General features: G+C 43.4%; 2 long non-coding RNA genes across 2 annotated transcripts; one reads left to right on the top strand and one right to left on the bottom strand.

Annotated features, from left to right (window-relative positions):
* Nucleotides 1–1,642: 1,642 nt before the first annotated feature.
* On the bottom strand, nucleotides 1,643–10,088 carry LOC131504844 (uncharacterized). Its single transcript, XR_009258164.1, has 2 exons — nucleotides 9,876–10,088; nucleotides 1,643–1,931 (listed from the first exon to the last, which is right to left on the bottom strand). It is a non-coding gene; the product is annotated as an uncharacterized LOC131504844 (long non-coding RNA).
* A 147-nt stretch (nucleotides 10,089–10,235) lies between these two features.
* Nucleotides 10,236–23,342, top strand: LOC131504842 (uncharacterized). Its single transcript, XR_009258163.1, has 3 exons — nucleotides 10,236–10,481; nucleotides 16,768–16,942; nucleotides 22,908–23,342. It is a non-coding gene; the product is annotated as an uncharacterized LOC131504842 (long non-coding RNA).
* Nucleotides 23,343–25,179: the final 1,837 nt, after the last annotated feature.

The raw sequence follows: 25,179 nt of genomic DNA, 5'->3' as shown, positions 1-25,179 counted from the left end.
GCTTACTTATTTTTGAGAGAGAGAGAGAGAGAGAGAGAGAGAGAGAGAGAGAGAGAGTGTGTGAGCAGGAGAGGGGCAGAGAGAGGGAGACACAGAATTCGAAGCAGCCTCCAGGCTCCGAGCTATCAGCACAGAGCCTGACACGGGGCTTAAACCCACAAACTGTGAGATCATGACCTGAGCTGAAGTCGGACGCTCAACCGACTGAGCCACCCAGGCGCCCGTCACTGTCTTTTTTAAGGGTCTTGCATCCTTTCTGTGATAGGTAGATTCATTTAATGACAGCTTGGAAAATTTTAAAGCATTTGGAAGATTTTTTTTTTAAACTGGCTTAAAACATTCACTCCCTATTAAAAGAGGAGAGGAACTTATGAGCTCATTTTGTAGATGATGAAACCTGGTTAAACGAGGCATTGAGTTAGCGCACCCCCTAGTGATGTTAGTGGCATGAAGAGCTCAGCTTGGGGGCTCTAGGGTGACTGGGATCAGGGTACTGGCTTTGCCTCTTCCTTCCTACATGATTCACCTTGGGCAGGTCTTCTAGGCCTCTGAGCCTCAGTTATCTTGTATGTAAAATGGGGATATAAGAGGTGAGAGAATGCATGTAGTGGCCTAGAACCATGTCTGGTACCTGGCTGGAGCTCGGTAAGTATTAGTGGTCGTGAGCATCATTCCAAGCCTGATCCAAATTCCCATGTACAGATGGCCTCGCATGCCGATGTTGACTGCACCTACTTCTGACTGTAATGGGGATACTTGGCTGCTGATTTGGGCAATGGGCCTTAACGTCCAGCTTCAGTCTGTCCCTTATGATTCCTTTCTCCTTCTAGATGCCTCCATTTTAAGTTTTTTTTTTTAACGTTTATTTTTGCAACAGAGAGAGAGATCAGAGGAGGGGCGGAGAGAGAGGGAGACCCAGAATCCGAAGCAGGCTCCAGGCTCTGAGCTGTCAGCACTGGGCCTGACAGGGGGCTTGAATTCACAAAAGGTGAGATCATGACCTGAGCTGAAATCGGACACTTAACCGACAGCCACCCGGCGCCCCTAGATGCTTCCACTTTCAATTCTCTTTGACTACCCTTGGGTCAGAGTAGCCTGTGTCAATATGTCAGTATTTAATTGGGGCAATGCTGCTTCTTAGACTAGAGCCTGATTTGGAGAATTGTGTAATCTTGAGCCAGAAGGTAGAATGGGCTTTGAAGCCAGACACATTGAATTTGAATCTTAGTTTCACATCTTATGATCTGAGGAAGCCTAGCCCAGGGAGCGGGCATAGCCCAGTGATTTCAGGCTTGAGTTGCAGAGTAACACTGTGTATGTTGAAATCCTTATTCCCTAGATAAACTACGTAATCTCCCTGAGCCTCCGCTTCCTCATCTGAAAAATGGGGTTAAAATAATCTTTACTTCATAGGATTAGTACGAGGACTAAATGGTACTACATTAAGCGCTCAGCTCAGAATTATAGTGGGTACCCAATAAATATTTGTTACCAGTAACATTTTCACATATGGCCATGGGAAGCTATTTAACCTCTCAGAGACTCAATTGTTTCACTTGTGAGATTGGAAGAGTTCTATCAGTCTCATAAGGATTGGGGAATAGATGTGATAATGTACATAAAGGACATGATGCATAGTAGATTCCTGATAAATGAATTAGCTATTTTATTACTTCTGCAAATTAGCCTTCATGCTGGAGAGCCCTCACTGGCCAAGCGCCTTCCGTGACCAACTTCATGCCTTTCATTTGCTGCCAAAGTTGAGCCACATTCCCTAAAGAGCTGACATCTTTCCAGAGTGGGTTCTGTTCCAGGTATCACCATGAGAGCCAATCCCTGCCCAGGTGGGGCCTATGTAATTGATGTGCACACAGACATGGCTCCTCAGGCCGTGGTGGGGCCCTGGCCTGTGAGGCTGCTGCATTTGATTTCTGTGGGTCAACAAAGAAACATCTGAAATTAAATAAGCATGTTAGTCATGGCGGGTTCAAGTTGCTGTAATTAGCGTCTGTCTGGCTTGCTGTAGCAGCAGCAGGCCCGTGCTTCTTACTGCAAGACAACACTGGTCCCAGAGCTCTGAGGAGAGCTCTGAGGGTGCTGTAGCTAAAAGCCCTTGATGTTGATGCTGCAGGACAGATGCTGGCAAAAGCCTCTTCCTGTGGTGGTGGTGGTGAGTGCTGGGCCTTTAATTTTTCAGGCTACAGAGAGTTCCTGAGCAAGCTATTAGGCCTAGCATTGGGAATATACTGATGGGCTAGACATGGTCTTTGATTGCAAGGAATCATGATGGGGGCAGAGGCAGGGATAAACACACAGAGACCAGGGGCAAAAGGTGATTACATCTTTCTCGCTGGCTTCAGGGATGAAGCCACTGTGGGTTCACACCACTCTTTTGGTCTTGCTGGGGGGACGTCGTTGATTCAGGTGTGGCTACCTGCTGGGCCCCAGACCAGCTTACCTGTGTCTCAGTGCTCCCCTTGGTTTCTCTACCTGCACAGGCCTAGCTTCTCTCTCTCCTCAAAAACCCTGAACTACCTGGGCACCAGCTTGGCCTCCCTTCTTTCTCTTTCCTGGAAAGTTAGCATGTTTTAGACTGAATTATAGTCTCTGTATATCATTACCCTACAATCTGCCAAATCAGTGATGCATTTAATCATAATGATAATGATGATAATAATAATAACATCGCTTGGTAAAGTTATTTTGATTTGTCAGAGCAAATTGTATTTTTAAAAAAATTTTTAATGTTTATTTTTGAGAGAGAGAGGGAGAGAGAGAGAGTGGCAGAGTATGAGCAGGGGAGGGGCAGAGAGAGAGGGAGACACAGAATCTGAAGCAGGCTCCAGGCTCTGAGCTGTCAGCATGGAACCCGATGTGGGGCTCGAACCCATGAACCGTGGGATCATGACCTGAGCTGTGGACGCTTAACCGACTGAGCCACCCAAGTGCCCCTGTCTCATTTTTTAAAGAAGTTGCATATTCATCACCATCAGGCATGTGAGTACCAACAATGTTTGTCAGCCTTGGAGGTACAAAGAAGCATAATACGCAATACCCACCCACCCACCCTCTATCCTCCAAGGGGAAGCAGTGTGGAAAGTAAAGATAATATGAGCTTTGTCAACCTCTTTGCTACTTACTAGCTCTGTGACATCTGTCACGCTATTTAACCTTAGTTTTCATGTCCATAATATAGGACTAATAATAGTACTTCTTTGTGTGTGTAAATCTCATATATAATCCTAGTAAAAGAATTAGGCACCCAGAACGTGCTAGGGACTTTATTGTAAGCATAATCTCTTATACCTTACCAAAGCTCTGCAAGGTAAGCATTACTATTCCCATTTTACAGGTGAGAAAACTGAGGCTTGGAGATGTTCTTATGTGGTAAAGCTGGAATTCAAACGCATACTACACTGGAGTTTATTAGGCACTAAGCCCAAAGGAGTGGTATAAGCGGTGAGAAGTGGAGGAATGCAGAAATGAGCTCGAGAGATAAGTGCCTGGTCATTCTGAACATGTTTTTGTTTCCACCCTATTTTTAATGTTATGGACTTCTACTTTTTTTTTTTTTTAAGTTTATTCATTTATTTTGAGAGGGAGTGAGAGAGCAAGTGTGAGCAGGTAGGGGCCAAGAGAGGGAAAGAGAATCCCAAGCAGGGTCCATGAGCTTAGCACGGAGCCAGATGCAGGGCTCCATCCCACGAACTGCGAGATCATGACCTGAGTAGAAATCAAGAACTGGAAACCTAACTGACTGAGCCACCCAGGCGCTCCTGCACCTTCTAATTTTAACAAGACATTAACAACACTTAAGAATACTATACTGGAATAATTTGTGTTTGTGTATTTGCATGTACTTAGACATTCTACTTTCAGTAAATGCTAGTGTGAGATATTTGCTCAAATAAAGGAGGCATTTTGTTTAAAGGGCAGCATTTTGGTGATAAAATACCAAACACACTCTTTGTGACTCACTTTTGCATCAGTGCCCTCTGGTGGTAAATCTTAGAAATCATTTACCTCTTACAGTGTGTACCAACTAAAGGGGGAAAAAAACTCCTGAATTTACCCACGATCTTTCTGACTCTCTTGCTAAAATATTGGCCAGTTAATGCCAGCTTCTTTATTTTTTGTATAAAAATATCTTTATGAAGGTCCAAAACTTGTAAGAAAGAGGTGACTTTTTACACAAACATTAGCTGTGTTTGCCTTTAATGATTTTGGGTAAATATTTGGGAAAATAATTTGAAATCAATTTCATGTTATGTAAATTAATGTCAAGGGAAGTAAATACTGCCAAGAGATCTCTACTTGCTGCCTTTTCCTTAGAATCATTTTAGAGAGTGTTGTACTGGAATAAGCTTTTCATTTATTTAAATCTTTTCCTCCATAAAATCCACTAAAAACAAACAAACAAACAAACAAGATATCCAAGTTGGATTTTTCTTGTGCTTGTTTGGAGTCATTGTTGCAAAGCCCTTGGTTAAACGCTGAAAATTCTACTTTTCCTCCGATGCTCAGGAATCTAAGGTTGGATTCACTATCGTGGAGAGTAAATTGTGGAGGGTATCATTCAGATTTCCATATTTTCTCCTAGGTTCTCAAATGTGGCATCTAATTCTGTGGTCCAAAGGATATCCTGGATGGTGTTCCTCCAAAACAGGTGATATGAGCAGGTGCTACTGGCCCGCCATTGTGTCAGGTGTTTTACATCTTGCTTCATCTTCACAATCCTTTGAGGTCTGGTTTTCTAAAGAAAAGGACTCAGAGAACCTAAGTGACTTGCCACCCAGCTGTTAAGTGGCAGATCTGGGATTCAACCTCAAGTCTCTGACCTCTCTCGTCTTATGGTTTTGTCTTCTTCCTGTGTAGGACTCCAAATGCTGGGTGGTGTTCATAGGCAGCTCAAACTCCAGACTGAAACCGTGAGCTTGGCTGTGTGGCACGTTCCCTCCGGGGAGAGTAGCAGTGGGGCTAATGTGTTTTGTAAACAATCTAGGCTGACACATGCCAGTGTCACCTCTATGGAGCCACAGGAAGCAGAAAGCTCTGCTTTGCCCCCTACCAATAAGTTAAGAGAAATAAAATGGATGACCTGAACTCAGAACGGTGAGATTTGCAGTCACACCTGTCCAGCCTGGCAGGACTCCTTTAAACACATAACCACCTCTATGGCACAAGTTGGAATTCTCCATTCCCCTCAAGAAACTAGACCAAACCCAAACTTGCATCTTACCTGGTATCTCTCTTGGTCCCTGATTTTGTTACTCATTTGCTCATCATGGGCTCATCCTGTCTCTGAGATTTGATACACTTTGGTGCTTTCCTGCTTAATGACGTTAGCTCCCAACTGCAATTCTGCCTCCCTTTCTTGGAAAAAGTACTTTGTAAAAAATATTTACAATCCTAATCTTCTCACTTACTGATACACTGTTGGCAGGAGGGTAAATAGACTCTTTGGAAGGCAATTTGGCAGTTGCTGTCCCGTAATTTCACTTCTAGGAATTTATTCTATATAACTACTCATGCGTCTGTTCAAAGTTACATTTAAAAGAATGTGCACTGCAGTATTGTTTGTACTAGCAAATAAATAAATAAAAGGAAAACCCCTCTGATATCCATCAATAGGATACTAATTAAGCAAATAAAGTCTACTTGATTCCATGATATGTTTATACTATAGAATCAAGCAGCTGTTAAAAACATGACATGGTTGTATGTGTTAATATTTCCCAGATGTACGGCTACAAATGGCTCTACAGTATACAGTTCAGTTTAAAAAACAAGACAAGTTGCAGAACGGTGTATATAATAGATAAACTTTATGACTTGGCATCTGCATAGGAAAAATATATGGAATGATATATACCAAACTCTTAACAATAGTCTGGGACTGGGAGTGGGGCTGGGATTGAGGAAGGATCAGAATAGGGTGCAGGGAGTGCCTATAAGATTCAGGATTATGTGAATTCTTAAAAATAAGCATGTGTGAGGGACGCCTGGGTGGCCCAGTCAGTTAAGCGCCCGACTCTCTTGATTTGGGCTCAGGTCACGGTCTCATGGTTCGTGAGTTCAAGCCCCGCACTGGGCTCTGTACTGATAGTGTGGAGCCTGCTTGGATTCTCTCTCTTCCTCTCTGCCCCTCCCCTGCTTGCGTGCTCTCTCTCTCTCAAAATAAATAAACTTCAAAAAAAATATATAAGCATGTGTGAGTTTTGGAATGAAAAAGCTAATGCTTTCTATATATTAATTGTAGCAATAATTGAAACAATTCTGCCACAAATGTAGATGACAGGTAGGACTTGAAGCCCATCTGATCTAGTACTCCCAGGACTCCCTATTCCACTCACAGGTTTCAGATTTCCCTTGGCCAATGCCCCTCGCCCCTCCCCTTGAGCTTGCCTTAGGAGGATCTGAGCACCCAAGGGTGTGACGGCTGGACAGACGTCGGTAGTGGCAAGTAGCCGCTCTCTGCTACACTTTGCACGCCTCCCCTCAACTCTGCTGTAGGCCTTTCGGGTATATCATCATGGATAGGAATTCACAGTGAAGAAGGAAGGTGACATGGCAGCAATAAGTTAGAAGGCATCGTGGAAGACCAGTTCCGCAAACTGGTTCCCCAGACCTCAGGTGGGAGCCCCAGTCCCCAGAGAAAGGCTAGTCCCCATAGGTTGACAGGTCACTGTGACTTCCGAGCAGGCTGGCATGTTGAACATGTGCCAGGCTGGGGGCTGACAATACCAAGGCATGCCCTGAGTCCTAGAGGAGGTGGGGTACCAGGTCAACAGCTAAAAATCAGGTATAAGGAAGAAAGTTACACAGAATGGGCCCAGAGTGGGGAAGGGTCTCACAAACAAAGTGGAAGTTCTCTAAGAGTCTTCTTGTAGAAGGTCAGCATGGGTTTGGGGCTAGCCCTGAGAACACAGGGAAAGGGAAGGCTCCGGCTCTGTAGGGAGAGGAGGCGTGCAGAAGTGGCGGCTGCAGATAGCCTGAGAGGTGGGGAATTTTGTCTCTTCTGGTTTCCAATTACTCCAGCTTCTTGAAAAAGTTTTCTTGAAAAAACCGAGTGTGGGTGTCGGGGTTGGATGGGTAGGAGGGGACTGGCTTAATGAGCAACAGAAGCTGCCATATATTACCATCAGGACTACATTATTCTTTTCATTTGGAATCCTGAAAATGGTAAGTACATAAAGACCTCAAGGACTTTATACATTACTGATTTTTCAAGAGACCAGAACATGAAATAGTGCCCTAAACTTCTGGCCTTTCTGGTGAATGTTTTTTCTCTGTCATCATCTCTAATCACCCTCACTTCCAGCCACACTGGCCATGTCACTGTTCCTTGGACATGCCTCAGGGCCTTTGCACTGGTTCTTTTTCTATGCCTATTCCACTCTTTCCCAAGATAGCTACATGCCTAACTTCCTCACCTCCTCCAAGGCTGCTCAAAAGTCACTTTCTTAGAGAGGCCTAACCTGACCATCCTATTTAAAAAAATTTTTTTTAAGTTTATTTATTTATTTATTAAAAAAATTTTTTTTAACGTTTATTTATTTTTGAGACAGAGAGAGACAGAGCATGAACGGGGGAGGGTCAGAGAGAGAGGGAGACACAGAATCGGAAGCAGGCTCCAGGCTCCGAGCCATCAGCCCAGAGCCTGATGCGGGGCTCGAACTCACGGACTGCGAGATCGTGACCTGAGTCGAAGTCGGACGCTCAACTGACTGAGCCACCCAGGCGCCCCAAGTTTATTTATTTTTGATAGAGAGAGACAGAGCATGAGTCAGGGAGGGGCAGAGAGAAGGAGACACAGAATCCAAAGTAGGCTCCAGGCTCTGAGCCTTCTGCACAGATCCCGACAAGGGGCTTGAGCTCACAACCCATGAGATCATGACCTGCACTGAAGTCCGACGCTTAACCAACTGAGCCATCCCGGTGCCCCTGACCATCCTATTTTAAAGTTTTTTTTTTTTTTTTTTTTTAACGTTTTTAAATTTATTTTTGGGACAGAGAGAGACAGAGCATGAACGGGGGAGGGACAGAGAGAGAGGGAGACACAGAATCGGAAACAGGCTCCAGGCTCCGAGCCATTAGCCCAGAGCCTGACGCGGGGCTCGAACTTACGGACCGCGAGATCGTGACCCGGCTGAAGTCGGACGCTTAACCGACTGCGCCACCCAGGCGCCCCCATCCTATTTTAAATTGCACTCCAAATTTCCTTTCCTTTGCTTCCCCCCTCCCCCATGGTGAGCACTACAAAATTTACTTAGTTTTTAGTATTTTATTGCCTACCACCATTCTCAGCCTCCTTCCTGGATCCCAGAATGTAAACTCTGTGAGCAAGCATAGAGGTATTTTTTGTTGTTGTTTGTTTTAGGGTTTTTTTTGCGGGGGGGTCTGTTTTGTTCATTAACAAACACCCAATGCCTAGAAGAGTACCTAACACAAGAAGTGTTCTGTATTTGTTGAATGAATGAATACACTGTAGTACAAGTGGTAAAGGACTTGGGATCCTTTGGTCATGGAATGCTGCCCAGATATGTAGAAACCATTTCCGAAGCACTTCCAAAGACCTACTTTCTTTCTCCTCATTCTACTCCCAAATCCCTATGGATTTAAGTCTTGGCATTCAGCCCAGGAGATATAATTACTGGCAAAAGTTGAGTGAAACAGTTAAGAGCATGGATTTGGAGTCAAGGAGACCCAAATTTGCACCTAAGCCTTTCCACCTACCAGCTGTGTGACTCCGGGGCAATTATCTTCCCCAAGCCTGAGAATGAAATTTGTATGTGAATGCACAAACCCTGGCATTAAATGTGCCGTTAAATGTGGTACTTTACATTATCAATGATGGAGATACATGAAAGAAATGGAGCACTGAATTTAAAAGGGCAGTTTCCCCCATCATAGTCATTTAAGCTGCCTTAGATGAAAATATTGGGGGAAACTCACCACATTTCTATTTAATTTAAACATATCAAGAGATTTTAATAGATTCCGGGGTTTTCCTTCAATAATATGAACTATTTTTTTTTTAATTTTTTTTTATTTTATTTTATTTTTGGGACAGAGAGAGACAGAGCATGAACGGGGGAGGGGCAGAGACAGAGGGAGACACAGAATCGGAAACAGGCTCCAGGCTCCGAGCCATCAGCCCAGAGCCTGACGCGGGGCTCGAACTCACGGACCGCGAGATGGTGACCTGGCTGAAGTCGGACGCTTAACCGACTGCGCCACCCAGGCGCCCTGAACTATTTTTTTTTTAAAAGCTCACGTAGGGATGCCTGGGTGGCAAAATTGGTTAAGTGTCCAACTTCGGCTCAGGTCATGTTCTCACGGTTTGTGAGTTCAAGCCCCAGGATGGGCTCTGTGCTGACAGCTCAGAGCCTGGAGCCGTTTCAGATTCTGTGTCTCCCTCTCTCTCTGCTCCTCTCCCCCTCGCACTCTGTCTCTGTCTCAAATAAAAATAAACATTAAAAAAAGAAAAAAAAAAGCTCATGTAAGCACAGCGTCTTGGAGTTGGGTTAGGTCTTTGAGTCTTGGCTCTCCCATAAGGCGCATAGAAACCGCGGAGGCACCTCGTGCCTGGGATCCAGCGCATGGAAGCAAGCAGAGAATATGCGTGGTTCCAACATCGGGAGCCAGGTTACCGGTGCAGATGGAAAAGAGCAAAATGCAAAATCTGTGGTTCAGGTGAGGGATGCCAAGGCAGAAAGAGTTTGATAAAACGGATGAAAAGTGAGCCAGAACCAAAGCCCGCGCAGGTGGCTGTGGCAACTTTTTATCTAGAGCCCAGGACTCCGGGAAGAGACAAGGAGATGGGAGAAAAAAAGAGCTACCTGGACCAACCTTCCTGTCTGAACCAACCTTACCTCCTCAACAGCCCAGAAGAGGGCTCCAGGGTAGCCGCCAAAGTCTTTTTCCTGACGCCTCCTCCATTGCTTGGCCTCTTCCCTATCCTGCTTCCCCTTCTCCTTGTTAGTTTCTCCTGGGAGGCTTCTGGAGCCTTGCCTCAAAAACTCACTTGCGCCTGAGTTTTCGACTCCACGTACGCTTCTAGAAAACCCCAACCCAACACAGAAGGCCTCGCACAGCTTCGCTTTTTTAACAACTCAGCAAAGAATTCTGATTGGCCAGCCAAGGTCACATGCCCGTGGCCTTTGATTGGCAGCCTACCCTGCCTGCCCTGCCTGCCCCACACCCACGTGACCTGATCCCGCCAGCCCGCCGGCACCGCTCCAGCGGGTAACAGGCGGTGTAACAGGCCCTGAGGATTCTCTGCTCTGCGCTGCCCCTGCCTTCCTGTGCTTATAGTCCAGCGGGAGAGAGTCGGTAGTCAAATAATTGCACCTCTGCACGTTTACAAACTGTGGACAGTGCCAAAAAGGAGAAGCACAGAGTGCAGGAAGTGGCAGGGAGTGTGGTAGAGGCAGTGCAGAGCTGGCCAGCTGCCGCGTGGACAGCGGGTAGTAAAGACGGTAAGTGTGGAAGCCACGGCAGGAAAGCCGCTGAGAGGTGGTGGTGGCTCCGTTACAGGGGTGGCCCTCGAGTTGGAGAAAGGCGGAAAAAACTCAAAAACCTTCTAAGAACCTAACCGATTGCCATGGAACATGACCTCATCATTACCAAGTCCCCGTCATAGCCCTAGGGTAAACGGAAAACCTAAACTAAGCAAAACCAAGAAAAAACACATTGCAATCGGCTAACGTTGGGAAACTTTAGGAGAAGCAAAAGAAAACCAAGTAGTGCCCTCTAGTCTAAAGGTTTATCTTATTTAATTCCCACCCCCCCTTCCTTAGTTTCAATGCATCCATCTCCTGTGTGGGAATTTTTTTTTTTCCGTTTATTTAGTCTTTTAGTTCATTTATTTTTTAGAAAGAGAGAGCGCACACAGGGGAGGGGTAGAGGAGAGAGAGAGAATCCCAAGCAGGCTCCACAGTGTCAGTGCAGAGCCTGACCTGGGGCTTGAACATACAAACTGGGAGATCATGACCTGAGCTGAAATCCAGGGTCAGACTCTCAACCCACTGAGCCACCCAGGTGCCCCTGGAACTTTTAATAGAGAAAGGTTTCTCAACTTCTGAAAAATATTGCTTAGTTGAATTGCACCTTGGCATTTCCCCATATTCCCATTTTTATTACTTCGGGGGAGGGGTGGAGGGCGGTATAAAGGATAAACTGGTCTGTAAATCTCATCTCCATTCCTGATTCTGTAGGTGATAGCAGTGGTTTTCAAGTGTATTTTTCATGATGTTTTTGACACACGAGACAAAGAGCTCAGAAAATAAGCTCTTTCACTGTCTCTCCACAATGTAGTGTGAAAAGATAGTGACCATTTTGTGAAGACCCTGTAATTTGGGGTGGCTAAATTATTACCCCAAAGCATATTTGATGCTGCCCAGGCCTCCTTCCCCTACAGACCGTTAATGGGGAGGGAGGCAGAGGCCCCGCCCCCGTGCTGCTAACCTTGGGGCAAACCCGGTGGATCCCACTTCCTCTCAGCAACGGCATGGGTTTGCCTGGGGATTCAAAGCCTGTTGAACCAGCCTTGTTTCCAAGCAGTATACGGGGGAACTCCCAAGTAACTTGCCCACGCCACCTGCTAGGGCTGGAGAAGAGAGGTCTGAGGCTTTAAGAATCTAACTGGCTGATTTGAATTTGCCAGACCAGTCTTTGATTTCACACTTTACTGAGCTTATTAACAAATATTTCTAGATGACACTGCTTAGACTCCAAAGGTGTGTCCGTGTTGTGTATTTCCTTCCTCTTTTTTTTTGGTCTTGTGTATTTTAGGTCTTCGGAATCCATCAGTCACACAAGCCCCTTGGAGCTTCTAGTTCTTTTTCCAGACATGGTTTGTCCCCCAGTACTCAGTTTCTTTAATTTCTACTCTTTTTGCTTTTTATTTTCTCCTTCTCCTCTTCCTCCTCCTTCTCCTCCTTCTTTTTCTTCCTCCTCCTCCTCCTCCCCTCCTTCTTCTTCTTCTTCTTCTTCTTCTTCTTCTTCTTCTTCTTCTTTTTAAATCACTTTTCCTCTGCCCCTTAACTGCTATTCCACTTGTATTGTTTCTTTCCCCCTGCTATGCTGTGTCCTTGTCCCTCTTCTCTCTCCTTTCCCTTTTGTTTTCCTATCCTGTGTTCCCTTGTTATATCTCACGAACTCAGAAATTGCCCTGGAAATGCCATGGGTATCACCATCTATTGAGTGGTAAGGGCTGCTCCCACTTTGCCTTGGAAGATGACATTTCCCAGAGTGTTCCCCGTGGAGGCTGACTGGTCTGACCCAGATAATGCCACCAGTTAAAATAATCCTGACTTAGGGCCCAGGGGACTCACCAGTCATTATGCTGTATTGGAAAGTAAAACTGATTTGGCAGCCTCATTAGATTATAATCAGCTCAAATTTTCCTTTTGGCTTCACAGAGCATAGCATGTGTCCCCAGGAGCAGCAGAGGGAAGAAAACCACATCTCCTCCCCGGCTTTTTGTACTTCTTCTAGGCTCTTGGCTCGAATTAAATATTTGCTCATTGACCACCATGCTTATCACCTTAAGTGGGTTTCTAATTTCTTTTAGAAGCTATGGGGAGCTCCAAGATAGCATCTACCATTTTAAGAGTACAGTTCCAGAGTAGAGATTGTGTAGGCCAACGGATGCTGGGCCAAGAAGTATGAGCCATATTCCATAATAATAGTAATAATAGATACCACTTATTGGATGCTTATTAAATACCAGACCCTTTTCTATATTAATTCATTTCATCTTCAGATTAATCCTATGAGATATGTATAAATTATCCCTATTTCAGGTGGAGGATGTTGTGGCACAGAGTGATTAAGTAACTTGCCCAAAGTAACAGTTAATCAGTAGCAGATTCAGGATTGGAGCCCAGACAGACTGACCTCAGTATCCATGCCCCTTAATATTTTCCTATACCACCATCATGACATGAAAACAATGACTCTCAGGAAGAGTCCTTTGAAACAACTGAGTGATTGGTGGATGAGTCAAGGAACACAAGATAAGAGCCTCTTCTAATATATCCTGGTATGCAAATAGTAAAGTCTGAATTAGAGTCAAAGCAGTGAATATGAAAAGCTATAGATGTAAGAGATGGTGTGAAGGATTCATCTGAACTAATTTGGGACACAAAGGGAAGAGCATGGCCTGGATGTTCTGCCCTGGGAGAATGATGGGGTCATGGGCAGAAGTAAGAGGTGGCAGAAAGGACCTCTGACTTGTGTGGCCCTGAGATATTGGGTTGATAATGTTTCCAAGCTGCAGGGATGAAGCATCCTCCCACTGCCCCGTATTCTATCCCTGAAAGGAGGGATGCAGATGTGGATTAGTTACACTCAAGGAGGCCAGCATCCTAGAAGGTGGGGCTCTTGCTGAGAGAAGTGTAAAGATTATAAACAGAACCACCCTTCATCCCCTGTCTTTTCTAGGATGATAAAAAGTCAGGTTCCAGGCACCTCCAGGCCTGAGGTCCTCCTGTGGATGGGGCCAGGGAAAAGAAGCCTAGGGGATAGTTCAGAGGAAGGGCTCCCTCACATTTTACACATTCCCCTACTTCCTTCTCTGGAGGGACAATGGTAAGATGTGAGAGTCAGGAACATAGTGAGGGCTGGAGAGAAAATAGACAAGTAACAGGCTATTGAGCCTGCTCTAATTCTAGGTCTGGTATTAAAGGAGGGGAAAAAAAAAAACTAGCTCCCTCAAAACTAGCTCCCCAGGGTAGAACTGGAAGTGTGATACTGAAACTCCAGGCTGTATTGAAGACTATATGTCTACCCTTGATCAATGTCCTCCATAATCCAGAGCAAAAGTCATCAACAGGGGGAGTTTAAGGATTCAGTATCCATCTGTATCAACCATGATAATGACATTTCCTTTGTCTAACCAGTTTTAAATTCTCTGGAGTTCTTTAGTGACCGAATCCACCTATGTTTTCCTATTTCAATAAGATACTCAGTGGCAATAAATATTTTTGAAATATTTGTTTAAAAGAGCTATAAAGAGCTCCAAAAAGAAAGACATCTCCATGTACCCTCTGAAACATTGCTGGTGCCTGATAAAATGACGTATCTGAAGCCCTGATTTAAACAAGCTCTTGTTGCCGATAAACAAACAAAAACCAAGGGCCATGTGAATGTTAATAATTTGGAGATGTAGGTGGAGGTATCAATATTCTTGAATAACACATGTTCACACTTCATCTTTTTAATTAACAAAGTTCTTTTTCTTGTAATTTCAGCAGGAGGGATCCCAGGGTAAGAGAACAAAACTTGGATTTATGTGAATAGGATTTTTTTTTATTTCATCACTGAATCCAAATAGTGTTTTCCTAGTGTGAAAACAGATGGCAGAGACTTTATTTGTGGTCAAAGGCATTATGCATGAGAGTGAACCTTTCTTCAACAGGCAGATTTGAATAAATTCAGGAAATGATTTAAGACATGATAGGTCTCCTGGAATCTGATCTATAGCAGGTGATTTTACAAAATTTATACACTCAAACCCACTGAATCAGAGGAGCTAATTTTCATTCTGACAAATCATCAGGTTTTTGTTTTTTTGTTTTTTTTCTGTCATTGAGTACATGTCTGGACATTGATGTTGTCTTGGGAAACTCAGTCTATGAGTCAGAGTTTGCATGTTTCTCCATCCTTGCTGAAGAATGTCTTCTCATCTTGTTTTCAAGACCTCATTGTGTTGAAAAGAAATTATTTGAGGGTCACCTGGGTGGCTCAGTCAGCTAAGCATCTGACTTTAACTCAGGTCATGATCTCGTGGTTCACAAGCTTGAGCCCCAAGGTGGGCTCTGTGCTGACAGCTCTGAGGCTGGAGCTTGCTTCAGATTCTGTGTCTCCCTCTCTCTCTTCCCCTTTTCCCTCTCTCTCTCTCTCTCAAAAATAAACATTTAAAAAAATAAAAAAAAATAAAAAACTACTTGAGGAGACAACCAAATCCTGGCTTGCTGTTAACCTTATTAGTGTATACATTATAATTTGGGTATTTCTAACAATGCAAAGTTTAAGTGGGGTATTATCCTTAAAAGATGTTAGAAACCATAAATTACTTTGCAATTGTAAATTGTAAAATGGTGTTATTATAACACATAGCTTTGAGATAAAGCCAAATTTCTCCTGCATTCCCAATGGAAATTAGACAGTTGGGTTAACTCCTCCCTGCTTCCAGAGTATAAGTTGGATAACTACAGTTTTGGAGCCAAAAGGGGATACCTGCAGGAAGTTATTGAAGGCCATACACAGATGTGGGAAATAGTTGGAAATATGTGTTTTCTGTGACTTAACTGTCATGGTTTATTCTTGGGGCAGTTTCCTCCTGAGTTCATCAGTGAATTTCTTGGATTGTAGTATCTTGATTTTTCTTCTCTTCTCAGTTTCTTTTCACCCCTACCAATTCATTGACTTAAATTCATGTAATGAAGGAAGATTAAGTGATACAGTGCCAGAACTTGCCTGAGGGCTCTGAACTGGACAAGGCATAGGTGATGTCCACTAATGAAATCTTTGTTTGGCCATGTAGGGCATGTAAGTCCTCATAGATCTTGGGGGGGGGGGGGTCTTAAACTTTAGTGTGATGAGAATCTCCTGGTTAATAATAACCTGGTAAAAAACCAAAACCAAATTCTGTTACATTAAGTCTGAGAAAGAGTCCAGGAATCTATATTTATAATCATGGCAGGGAATTCTGATGCAATTGGTCGAAGGGACTGCAGTTTGAGAAACACTGCATAGAGTCCTAACTCTGTGGCATCCTGGTGCTCAAGAAAATGGATTAAAGTCCCTACTTGTCTTTATTTTTAGACTTAAAAAAATTTTTTTTATTGTATTTTAAGTAGACTCCACACTCAGCGTGAGGCTTGAACTCATGACCCAGAGACTGAGTTGTGTGCTCTACCAACTGAGCCAGCCACATGCCCCCTACTTTTCTTTGTGTAGAAATAATGTATTCTGTCTCAATAAGTGAATGAATGAATGTGGCATTGTCTACTCTGGGAGGTTTAATGATTCTGATCTCTTCTTCACCAAGGTTGGGAAATGCTAGGTGAGTGGATATTCCCAGAGACGACATGGTCTCTGACCAAAGAAGCTGTGTAAGAATATAGATCCAAGCCTTCAATACTCTACACTTGAATCACTTTTTCTGAGTTGAATTGTAAATCAATAGGAAACAACTAGAGCCAGCCAATTAGTAAATAAACACAAAAACAGGAAGAGCACAGAGGATGACACAAAGCAGTGGGGATCTAGTTAATCCTGTATGAGCAATATAAACAGTGGCAGCTCAAAGAGCTGTGGGTTAAGAAGCTATGTGATCACAAAGGAGGCCGGCGGTTCTCAGTCTCAAAATGCTACTGTGTGACTTCCGTAAATGTGTTTAGACCCCTGTTATTCTGGGCTCTGGCATGTAAAAGGTACAAGTAGGGCTCAGTGTAGAGAGCATAGAGGTGTATTACGTGGCCCCCAACAATTTACTTTTGGCAGGCACTTGGAGGGAAGCGGAGCCTTGGCTCTCAGAGCTCACGGGTAGTTTGGCAAATGTTTCTTGTGTACCTACTGTGTGCTCAGCATTGAGCCCCGAGCCATGATAGATCTGACTCACGTTCTGTGTTCATTACTGGCCAGACAGGTGCCTTGCATTTCTCAGAGCCAAACTGAAGCCGGCTTTAAATTCCTCGGTGTAGCATACAGACATAAGCAGCTTTCTATGTTCTGAACTTTCTCTCTTGCTTAAAGGGACAACTCTATGCCACAACCTGGAGAGATTAAAATGCCACCTAATTGCTGCAGATCACTGATTTCGATCACTGATTTCCCAAACTGACAAAACTGAAAGATGAAGACCCCTGACGCTGTTGAGAAACAGGCACCTAACCCCAGGCATGAATTAGTACATGGGAGAAAACATCAGGTAAGTGGGCAAAATATGGACTTGACAGTCAGACTTGAATTCAAATCCTGATTCTGTCACTTCTTGCTTGCTGAGCAGTTTCCTCATTTCTTACAAAAAAAACCCAAAAAAACAAAAAAAAGGATTCTACCCACCTCATCAGGTTTATGTAACAGTTGATAAGATACAAACATATAGCACAGTAGTGGCACATAACGGGGACTTGGGAAATATAAAATACTCCCTTCTGCTCCTCGTCCTCATATCCTGGGCCTTTGGGAATTATAATCGTGCCTTTGGCAAAACCTCAGATGAAGCACACAGTACATTTTGGTTTGAACCTTCCTGAGATGAGTGTGCTTGGGGGAGAAGGCCTGTGTCAGAGTTCCCTGCAAATTGAGCATAAAATATCAGGAACCAGAAACCGTTATCTCTCTAGGAGATTGTTTATACCAGGGTTCCTATCAGAAATAGGGCATAAGACAAGGGTTTGTATGCAGGTGGTTTGGGAAGTGAGGTCAGCGAATGGGAGTGGGGGATGGGGAAGAAGGAAAACAAGACAAGCGGCAAAGCCAGTGGGTAAAGAGTTTGTTATCAAGTTTGGTCACTGCTGTGAGAAACTGGGGCCTGTTCCTTCTGGGACTGAGAGCCATGAAAAATGCCTCTCAGAACTGTCCACTCAAGGGACACAAGTGGGACAGGCACCCACAAGTTCTCAGCCCTGACATGTCAAGGATTGCCCCAGGTGTCATCTCCCTCGCTTCACCAGTTTCGCACAAGTGCTGGGTGGTTCCCGTTAGTGTCCTAGCCCAGTGTCTGAGAAGTCGAGGCATGCGTGTGGCAGAAGTGAGGTGCACTCGGGAAAATCAGAGTAAAATGTTAGGGTCCAGAGCATGTGAATGTGACCAAGTCCAATACTGGGATCAAAGGAAATGCCGACTGACAGAAAAATGTACAAGTGTGTTTCTCCTTTCAAACCTCAGACACCTCTACTGTTTACAAAAGTAGCTGCTAGAATATTCTTCAAGTGCCTCCATGTGGCGCTGCACAGCCTCACTTGTCTCTTGGTTTCCTGAGCTCTAATTCAGGTACTGCCTCATTAACTTTGTACTTGATGACATATTTTCTTCCTTGTCCTCCAGTTTCTTTACATGTTTTAGTTGTGTCTCTTCTTCACAAGAGACACTTCTCTCCTTGGGTGGCTTCGGATGGAGTCTTCTAATTTTTTTTTTTTAATTCCATCAGCACCTAACTGTGCTCAGCAAAAACCTGTTGACTTGAACTCACTTGATACAAGATGATAAATCCTTTCTCTAGTGAACACAGGCAGTAACTTCTTTGACAGCAGCTGTAGCAACTTCTTTCTAGATATTTCTCCTGAGGCAAGGGAACAAAAGCAAAAATAAACTATTGGGACTACATTAAAATAAAAAGCTTCTGCACAGCAAAGGAAACAATCAACAAAACTAAAAGGCAACCTATGGAATGGGAGAAGTTATTGTCAAATGACATATCTGATAAAGGGTTAGTGTTCAAAATAGACAAAGAATTTATAAAACTCCACACCCAAAAAACAAATAATCCAATTAAAAAAATGGGCAGAAGACATGAATAGACATTTCTCCAAAGAAGACAGACACATGAAAAGATGCTCCACATCACTTATCATCAAAACTACAATGAGATATCACCTCACACCTGTCAGAATGGGTAAAACCAGCAACACAAGAAACAACAGGTGTTGGTGAGAATATGGAGGAAAAGGAAGCCTCTTACATGGTTAGTGGGAATGCAAACTGGTGCAGCCACTGTGTAAAACAGTATGGAGTTTCCTCAAAAAGTTAAAAACAGAACTCCTCTACAATCCAACAATCACACTACTAGGTGTTTATCCAAAGAATACAAAAATACTAATTCAAAGGGATACATGACTCTGATGTTTATAGCACCATTACTTACAATAGCCAAATTATGGAAGCAGCCCAAGTGCCCATAGATGGATGAATGGAGAAAGAAAAGCAATTGGGTGGCTTGGTCCGTTAAGCATCCAACTTCAGCTCAGGTCATGATCTCATGGTTTGTGAGTTCAGGCCCTGCATTGGGCTGTCTGCTGTCAGCACAGAGCCCGCTTCAGATCCTTTTTCCCCTCTCTCTCTCTCTGCCCCTCCCCCACACTCCCGGTGTCTCTTGAAAATAAATAAACTTAAAAAAAATTAAAAAAAAGAAGAGGTGGTATATATACACAATGGGATATTATTTACCCATACGAAATAATGAAATCTTGCCATTTACAACGAGATGGGTGGAGCTAGAGAATATTATGCTGCGCAAAATAAGTTCGTCAAAAAAAATGCCACATGGTTTCACTTTTGTATGGGATTTAAGAAACAATACAAATGAGCAAAGGGGGAAAAAGAGAGGCAAACCAAGAAACAGATTCTTAACTATAGAGAACAAACTGATGGTTACCAGAGGGGAGGGGGGGAATGGATTAACTAGGTGATGGGGATGAAGGAGTGCACAGGTGATGTATGGAAGTGTTGAATCACTATATTGTACACCTGAAACTAATATTACGCCGTATGTTAACTAATTGGAACTTGAATAAAAAATTTAAAAAATCCCTTCTCTAGAAGCACAATGATTTTTTTCAGGGGCTTGTGCATCTTTCTACTCCTTAAGTATATTGGGACCCTCACCAATTAATGGGGCTTCGAAAGCAACATCTATAATGAGGGGCAGGGAGGTGGGAGCGCAATGCCAGTGCCTCAGGGTGTTGTAGGGTTTTCACCAGCAATTCATTCTGTGTTCTTTGTATTTGCTTTCATTCCAATTGCTTCACAGCAGTAGCACTCAGAAGGGACATATATTTAGACTAGACTTCAAGCCTCTTGTTGAAGCTTATAATGAAACACAAATGCACTGGTCCTTTTTCTGCCTATCCTTTTCCCTCTCTGCTTTAGTCCTGCCCAACTGTAGACACCTTGTAAGCATGAATAGTAACTAGGACCTGGGTGGATCAGCAGGGAACTCGTATTTGTTGGATTCTTTGAGATGGCAAAAAAGGAACATATCTAAGTCACTCTCCGTATTTCTTAGTGTGAACTTAGAGCCACTTACATGAGGACTATTCATAGCCACCACATTTAGGTGGGCAGGTTGTGCACTGCACAACTCTCAGGAAGCATTCGCATTGTCGTCAGTATGAATGTGTTCCTGGAGGAGTACCTGGTGAATAGTGACCCTCCCTGTCTGAGGCTCCACTCCAGTTCTACTGAATCAGAATCTCTAGGGAAGGGGCCCATGAGTCTACATTTTAACAAACTTTACAGGTTTCTATTAACACTGAAGGTTGAAAATCACCACTTAAGAGATAGGTTTTAACACAAAGATGCACCAGAAAGATCCTAATCAATTGAATGGAGCCTACATGATCTGAATACAATATGCACAGTGTTGTCAGTCCTGGAAATAGTCTTTCTTTTTTCGTAAAATATGTGAATGAAGTGTTGGTGTCTTCACCAAGAGGTGGCACCTAAGGGTTCTGAGGAAATAAATGTATAGACCCTATGTATAGACTTGTGTATAAACAATTTTGTATATACATACAGGATAGCTTTTTTGAATTTATACAGCTGTACTTAAAAGTAGCTGGTATTAGTTAATCCTGTGTTAACAGTTTGGATATTTTTCACTTGTACATTTGGGACTTTTTCTTTTGGTTGATGAAAGTTGCATATGCTAAGTGTGTGAATGAAGTGAAAAAAGAATGTGGGAAGTTATCTCACCACCTGTGCCATCACTGGATCCTCTGCTTCCCAGGCTTAAAGTTCTTCTGGCTTCATGAATAACTCAGTGAATAATTGCCGTTCAGAATATGGTTGCCCTACTAGTGATCTGGCCATTTTTTCGATGTCTTTCAAACAGGCCTCTATTGTTTTCTTCCTTGTGTGCTTTTATATTCCAACTTTCCAAGAGAGAAATTCTGATCGGGCTGGGTTGTCACCACTCAATGTGGAGTGCTCTGATTAGGTAGCTTCTTAGGTCAAGTTGTCTCCTTGGCAATGTCTTGCTCATGTTTATCTTATGGACATGTGGTTGCCTCAGTCCTGGTCACTCATTTTTGGTTCAGTGACCATCAGCGATAGTATCTTAATAAAGAATAAAGAATATCCATGACCACTTTCCTCTGAATGGAGATGTGGGCATAGCCAACATCTAGTACTTTACTGTTTGTTAGAACAGGAAGGAAATGTAATTACTCAATATGCCATCTAGATGCCATATCCTGTAACAATAAGAGCTGATATATATATTGAGTACCACCTTATGCCAGACATTTTTTCTGATCACTTGAATAGCATTCATAACTTAACCTTCAAAAGCAACTTTTTGTGGTAGATGCTATTATTAACTTCATTTTACAGATTAGAACATTGAGGAATAGAACTTGCCTAACAGTTTGTATATGGTGGAGCCACGATTAGAGCTCACACTATTTAGCTCTGAAGTCATTGCCTTTTATGACTATGTTGGGGTTGTGATAGAGGATCATGTGTGTGTGTGTGTGGCGGGGGTAAGACAATTAGGGAGAATGAAATGCACAAATTAGGTCTGGTAGGCAAAGCATAGGCAGAAGCCTCCATTGGTGCATGTTGGGGGAAGGAGTTGTAAGACAATGACAGGCAGATGCCACAAAGGGACAAGACACAGCTGGACTTGCCTTGAGGGCCAGACAGGATTCTAAAAAGATATCCTGAGAGGTTGTTCTTACTCCTTCCTTGATTTCTTAAAAAGGAGTATAAACGACATTTAATTGCCCATGGTTCCTTTTAAAAATAAAGACATAGTAGCGCCTGGGTGGCTCAGTCGGTTGAGCGTCTGACTTCAGCTCAGGTCATGATCTTGCGGCTTGTGAGTTCAAGCCCCGCGTCAGGCTCTGTGCTGACAGCTCAGAGCCTGGAGCCTGCCTCTGCTTCTGTGTCTCCCTCTCTCTCTGCCCCTGACCCACTCACATTCTGTCTCTGTCTCTCTCAAAAATAAATAAACATTAAAAAAATAATAATAAAGGCATAGTAAACACCTTCTTTTGGGGACATTATCCTCCATCCTGGCTAGTTCCTCCAGGGAGCACCTAGCATTCCTTGATAGAAAAGCCTTGAGAATTTAGGGTTAGACAGGAAAGTTTGGGTCTGACTGTCAAAAGAAAGTGAAGGGTATTATCCTGTATTGCTGAGGAGCACGAAGTTTGCAGCAGGGACGTGGAATGGAAGACCGTTCCACTCTGAAGAATGCTCTTAAGGTCCATGACCAGAGCAGCTACTAAGCTGTAATCAGTCTCCACCAAAGTTTGAGGCAAGGATTTTAGCATTTCAGGAGGAAAGGGGGCTATTGAATTACTACGATAATTATCTTCATTTTCTTTCTTTCCCTCTTTGTTTGCAGAGAGAGAGATCTGGTCTGCTCAAGTCAATGTGTTCTACATTGCTTGCTGTGGGCTGTCTCCCAAATCCTTAACTTTTTGAGTAAAACACAGTAATCATTGAAAAATCATTTTGAGGGCCCATACGGGTTTTGTCAAGGTCTTCTTGGTGCTTCTGAAGTGGAATCTTTTCACCTTTCATTAGCTACTTGTTTTCTTTCAATCAATGCCTTAGGAAGTAACACAGGAGACCAGAGAAGAAAATGGCTATTTTATGTCATTCCCAGGTTACAGTCAGTTTCTTGTAGGTTGGGATTAATTTTGCATAGTCCTGACTGAAAACAGGATGATGGACAGGATGACCTTTGCCCTCCCAAAATCTGAGCAGGCCAAGGGGCTGTGCAAGGTTTGGGTTCTGGCCAATACTAGGCACAATGAATGAATTGGGTATTTATATACCCAAAACCAGTACTCTGCTGAGAATAGAATTTGAAGGAAGGGCCTATAGTTCTCTGGGTCAGTTGTTCCTCTGAGAAACACTCACAAAGATGTTCTCTGTTTCAGGCAAAACAATTACTCTAGAGACTTTGGGAGTTTCAAGACAACTGAATGCACGATAAGAAAGGGGATATCTTGGAGAAGACAGACTGCTCATCTCTACTGGGATTCTTCTGTAAGTCACATTATTGACTTCAAGAGGCCATGAAAGTGTGTCTTTCCTTGAGACAGTAAACTCTCTGTTTTCTGAAGTGAATGGAAAAAAAGGGGTGTATTGGTTTGCCATGTCGGTTTCCAGAAATGAGTATACTGTACAATGTACTTCATCTACAATGCTGCCAAATATAATTTATTGTTACTCAGATGATTCAGAAGACCTTCTGGTATCTCATCAAGGTAAACAGCAAATATTTTGTGCTGCAGCTGTGTGGAGGAGACATTGCCCAGTGATTTCTAGAAATGAGTCAGAAAAATAAAAATAAATGCTTTTCTCTGTTATAACATATTCTAAACCAGCCATTCAATCAATTGGAACTTACAATTTATTTATAACTGTTGAGGAATTAAAAAATAGATATGTGGGGAATATAAAGAAGTGTAAGTAGTGGACCCACTGGTTGCAAACAGAGTTACAGCTACAAAAGTTCTTTGTCAGAGCTTAAGACTAGAACTTAGTATTTGGGGTTTGTGATGGGTTTGCTAGATCTGCTCCTACTGTCTACGCCACCTGCCTTCTAATATGCCTTCTTGTACTGTAGTGGCTGAAGAGCCAAACACCACATTTTCCAGACTACCCTACCCTCAGGGCTCTGGATGTCATTTAAGTTCTGCCATTATGTTGCACTGTGCAATGTTTAGAAGGTAGAAATGAGGCAGAGGCCATGCTTTCACTGCTTCTGTGTTTTCTTTAAAAAGTTTGGTCATAGAGGCATTAGAATTTTCTTTTTCTTAAAAAATTTTTTAGTTGTTTATTTATTTTTGAGAGAGAGAGTGTGAGCAGGGGAGCGGCAGAGAGAGAGGGAGACACAGAATCCAAAGCAAGCTCCAGGTTCTGAGCTGTCAGCACAGAGCCCGATGTGGGGCTTGAACCCTCCAGTTGTAAGATCATGACCTGAGCCAAAGTCGGAAACTTAACCGACTGAACCACCCAGGCGCCTCTCTCTCCCTCTCTCTCTTTTTTTAATGTTTATTTGTTTTTGAGAGGGAGAGAGAGAGTGAGAGTGGGTGAGGGGCAGAGGGAGAGGGAGACACAGAATCCAAAGCAGGCTCCAGGCTCTGAGTTGTCAGCACAGAGCCCAATGTGGGGCTTGAACTCAAGAACCGTGAGATCATGACCTGAACCGAAGTCGGACACTTAACAGACTGAGCCACCAGGCGCCCTAAGGCATTTGAATTTTCTGCAGCAGCATTAGCAGAAGTGTGTGAATGTCAGGAGACAGTCACAGAAAGCTCATCTGCAAGTGAGGATTAAAGCATGTCTGGTTTGGTGTGGTGTCAGCTTCCTGTCCATGAGGGCCGCTCCACTGTGATGGCTTCCGGACTTTGGTAGTCGTAATGTTTAAGAGGTGGCAGTTTCCTAATCTCGGGAGAACCAAGAGCTCCCCTGGTGACCCAGATCTACCATGTAGTTTGGGGAGTTTTGTATTTCTTTTTAAAGCTTATTTATTTACTCTGAGAGAGAGAGAGAGAGAGAGAGAGAGAGAGAGAGAGAGAATATGAGTGGGGGAGGGGCAGAGAGAGAGGGAGAGAGAGAATCCCAAGCAGGCTCCTCACTATCAACGCAGAGCCCAATGCAGGGCTCAAATTCACAAATCCCAAGATCATGACCTAAGCCAAAATCAAGAGTTGGACACTTAACCAACTGAGCCACCCAGGCGCCCTGATTCAGTAAGCTTTCTAATGCCCTATAATAAGTTTTTTCATTCTTCATTTTCTTGCTAGAATTGCTTATGTTCCCTGGAATTGAACCCTGTCCATGACTGTGATTGGTACCAGGAGGGTTATAGGACAGACTCTTAAAAAATTGGAAATTTGGATTTTTTTTCATTTGATTGGGTTTGATTTGAAAGTAGCAATGATTATGTTAGCATTAGAATATGGAATACTAGCAGTATGTGACGCGTAGTGGTGAAGTACTTTCTTCAAATATTGGTCACTTAGAATGAAGCGCCCAGTGAAGGCAAAGACTTTGGTAGAGTGCCGGCTGACCACCATGGTGAGAATAAGGAATACAAGATCTGTGGAGTTGGGTGGCTGTTTATAATTACATCGGAGAACTTCAAGAAAGAAAATGATATGATCAGGATTTTAAGGTTATTGTCATGAGACATATCAGAGG

This window comes from Neofelis nebulosa, chromosome 1, assembly GCF_028018385.1.
Source record: "Neofelis nebulosa isolate mNeoNeb1 chromosome 1, mNeoNeb1.pri, whole genome shotgun sequence".
In the NCBI taxonomy this organism is placed as follows: domain Eukaryota; kingdom Metazoa; phylum Chordata; class Mammalia; order Carnivora; family Felidae; genus Neofelis; species Neofelis nebulosa.
This window is presented reverse-complemented; position numbering and strand designations above follow the sequence as displayed.